The sequence below is a fragment of the Mya arenaria genome, chromosome 13 (assembly GCF_026914265.1).
Source record: "Mya arenaria isolate MELC-2E11 chromosome 13, ASM2691426v1".
In the NCBI taxonomy this organism is placed as follows: Eukaryota; Metazoa; Mollusca; class Bivalvia; order Myida; family Myidae; genus Mya; species Mya arenaria.
This window is the reverse complement of record NC_069134.1, coordinates 68,594,650-68,599,353: the sequence shown is the minus strand read 5'-3', so window position 1 is coordinate 68,599,353 and position 4,704 is coordinate 68,594,650.

The following is a 4,704-nucleotide window of genomic DNA, read 5'->3' as shown; positions in this document are numbered from 1 at the left end:
GACCGCCATGCGTATTCCGCGCATGAATGATTAAAGTGATAGAGAGTGTAATATTTGCAATATAGCTGTTATAGCATAAACGCCAATAAGGGACTTCTTATATCTTATTACCGCAACCATCGTGTTGTCATTTTTTCGAATTAATATATCTATGTATTTATACAAACTATTTCGAACATAAAAGCTTTATTGGTTAGTTGAGGTCAAGTGAATATGTTTTTGCAAGTAAAACTTTCATTTTTCCTGTCGTACGACCCTTTGTAATTTCGTGAAACGTTTGTATCCTAGACGTATCCCTGGTCAGTATACGGACTTACACAAGCATTTGGTGTAACATTGTGTGATCTTACTTTGAACCCAAATAGTCTATGACAAGACACAGTATGATCTGAAAGTGAGTCAAATATAACAATGAAATACGTTCGGCATTGCGAAAATCATTGATACTTATTGAATGCTTTCGTTGACAATAGGGGACACAACAGCTACTACATTCACTTTCCGAGTAATTGAACGTATACAATTCGATCTTTGTAGACCATGATTTTATAAAAGTGTATCATCTTACAAACATTTTAACTTTTTAAGACATGTTTACGCCTTGGCCGTTGGGGCGTTCGGGAAACTACAGCATTTTAAAGTTCGTTACCAAATACTTTTTAACTTTCGAACATAGCTTTTACTTGTAAAAAACTACCAGTTTATGAAATAAAAAGTATAGAAAACTGTTTAAATTCAATAATATATGACGTAATTAAACACACCAATTTTTCAGCTAGAAAAGAATGAAATTATGTTTCATGGCTCAATATACTGTAATTTACGTTACTTCAAAACTTGCACTATTTTATGACGAAAACAAGCATCAAAATAACCTGCATCGATTTGTTGAGAAGTCTTTAATTAGACAACAAACTTCAGAAAGTACTGATGAAAAGGACATAATGCCAAGTTAACTCTCACATTTATATTACGCTACATCATCAGAAAAGTATGTTGCCTGTTTATACATATTAAACAAATAATGCCAACAGTGAGCATTTGTCGTCATTTTGCAATCCTATCTATAGAGTTATCCTTGTTCATGGCACAAAAGCAAATTAATTTCAAACATTATTTAGAAAAAACAATCACATATTCTGAGGAATGTGCATGTAGAATACGTTACTTTGTAAAAAAATACGTTACAAACAATTTTTAAAGTAAACAGGGCTATATTTATTGACTTTACACTTTTCACATTACGACTCTCATCTGTTATGCAATATTTAATTGCAAAAACAAAATGAATGACCTTGAAGTCTCAAGATATATGATAAAAATACTAATCTGCATATAAAATACTTTACTTCAATTTTCAATTACATGACTTGACGTTTTGACTCGATAAGTCATAATACAACACTCCTTAATGTTTTATGTTAATGGGCTAGAAATATCAAGTACATTCTAAAAGGGAATACTATTTCATCTGTAAATTGTAGTGTATGTAACCACTATTAAAAAGAACATCATTAACTTTGCAACGGGACTCTACAATTATAATTGTACACAGCATGTTAAAGAAAAACAGTCTAGAAACGTGTACACCCTCAAAACATATGTGTTCCTTTACATGTCTATTACATTACATTAAAACAATCTGACATTTATTAACATTATGTGCCGTATACATGACAATTGCGTACATTTTACCAATTATGCATAATTAACATGAAAAAATGTCTACACGTGTTTAAAATAATAAATTATAGTAAAATTTTGAAAAACATTTTACAATCTTCAATGAATTCAAGCAACCTCATTTAATGATCGCAATACTTTTTACCAATATGCTCGCAATATAGCAACATCACTGTAATTTACTTCTTTCCTAGTAAACACACTTTAAATAATTTCTTTTGAAACACTGTTACCACTTTCCACACGTTTTAGATACTACGTGGCCCTTTTATCCAACCACTTTATTCTATATCTCGAAGTCGTAGTGGGTAATTTAAATGGGAGTGTTGCCAGACGTACAATTGATAGATGACCTGGTGATCATGCATGCATTTTAGGTGGTGATGTACAACAATGTTGATACTGTTATACGAATCTAGAGAGAAACGTTGAGAACCTAGATTCTTTTTTGTAGAATGTGTCATATCTCAATATGCGTATATTTTGGTTTACCATTCAACAGACAAAGCAGTCGATTCCTTCAGGAAGGTGACCTAGTTTAGACAGTGAACCCATATGGAATTGGTATTAGTCCTTTTCTAGTATTTGAAGGGGTGCCATTGTTGTATCACACCTTGTGAAGCAATGGACGGCTAATATTACTGAACAAACATCTTCTTTGTTTTGGCCAATTTCATTTACATTGAAAAATCGCCGCTTGTTACCTACACCAGAATGATAAACCCGGGAATACCTCGCTCAAACCACTAGGACATCTGTGTCTGGAGACACAATGACCGTGTTAATGTATGCCTCTTGTACGGATGAAAACAATGCCTCCTCGGGAAATATCTCAACATTGGCACCTTCAAGACTTCAAGATTTCTCTTAGAACAACAGCGGTCTCAAAGCTTTTTCTGCAAACTTGTCAATGTACCACTTGTCGAGAAGTAGACGTGGCAGTTAGTTTATGTCATTGTTGCTCATAAAAGTCATCCAGTCAGTAGGAGTTCTTGTTCCGGGACCAGATATCAAGAGTGTTGGCGCAGTTCTCTTTTGCATTCAACTTACTTGAACAAAATCAGGGTAATCAACCAGCTCTTCGAATGTATCAGGTTCTCATGGTAGGCTTTGAAGTATTGCATTGTGGTCAAATATATGTGCATCTTCCTCACATGGTTTATAAAGGCATTATATCAGCAGTTACTTAGGATCAGAAAACTTGGCAAGGGGAAAAGGGCAGTTTTGTTCACAATTTGGCTGTTCATGAACGCTTCCATAGCTGCCTGGCCCATTCCATTAGCACAATTTTAAAATCTAATATATCTTACAAAATTTAGATTTCCACTTATTTATTAATTTATGTTTATGTTTGTAAACTGCATTATAATGAATTTTGACGCTGTATTGAGTATGAATTAAGAATATATATTTTACATGCCATTTCACAATTTATGTTGAAGAAATACATAGGTGTTTATATTAGTATGTTTTAACATTCAAATGTTTGCAATTCTGTTTGATATAACCCATTTTCTATATGATGAAACTTTAAACATTCAAACAATTTGTCTAAGTAACGTAATCATGGTCACGTAGGATTTATCACTCACGGGTTCAAATTATAAATAAAACCAGAATATAAAGTGTTCATAACTGAAATGATTAATTCTGTTAAAAGTATTTATAATTTTCCAGCATCAATCGTTATAATGCAAAATATAACCATAATTAACGTAATTTACACACGAGTTATTTGTACAATAAGCTAGTTTAGGGATTTATTGATGAAATCGTCTAAAACGTATTTAAAATAAGGCATACCTCTTATATAAAGCAAAATGAAATAACTTTATTTGTATAAGCACTCTGTGTAACATATTATGTCTATAAAAATGTGTTTTTTGATGTTGCATTTTTACAGTAACGTAATTTACACCATTCGTGAGGTTTGAGTTATTAGAAAACCTTCACAGAACTTAAGAACGATGATTTGCCAACTTTTTATCTCATAAAGGATTAAACATGAAAGAAATAGTACAGAAAAGACTTAAATAACTACTTAGGGTAAAGTAATTTAAATGTCCGTTACTCACTTATGCCCCCTCACTCAGAGCGTGAACATATCTCATTTTGTGGCGTTTTGCTTTAGCTTTGTGAAAATCATCACCATCAAAATTCCGCCCGGAAGGGGGGAGGGGGTCAATTGGCAGCTTAAGGTCTAGTGGTTGCAGTAACTATCATTACAGCACGGTTTGAAAAATCCGAATTAACGGATTGATGCCTCTTGCATAGACCCTTGATCGGTTATTAGAATACCAGTTTACGTAAAAATACTGCTTCACTACAAAGTCATAATAAAAGTAAAATAAAAAAAATGGATTTCAATTATAATCATGTGGAAAACTCAGTAGAGACACGGTATTGTTCGATATTGTTACGTGAACTATTTTAAACTTATAACATGATGTTTAAGTATATTTTATGCTATTTTGCTTTTCTGCCAATAAACTGAAAACAACATATCAGTTGTGTTTGTTCCTAAATGCTGGCATGACCTTTTATGAACAGCCTTAATGATATGACCAACTATACGCTTCATCCCAAATCACTGCGGTCAATTACAATAACTATAGTTTTGTTTTACACTCACGAAATGAAGTTAATGTAAGGGGGGTAATACATTGCGAGAACATGTGTTCGCTAAATAGTTGTCTCCCTTCATGCTCTAAGGGTAAATCAGAACAAAACACTGACAGTACTGAACGACTGGGGCGATGAATGTTTATTGTGACAAACTAAAATAAATTCTTTTGTGAATGCCACTGTTAATGATCTTCCAGGGTTTTGATTTTACATCGCTTAATGTTTGGTTTAAACATACAATATTTCGTTTAAATGACAACGTTTATACATCATCATCATCATCATCATCATCATCATCATCATCATCATCATCATCATCATCATCATCATCATCATCATCATATCAGCAGCAGCAGCAGCAGCAGCAGCAGCAGCAGCACCATCATCATCAATGGC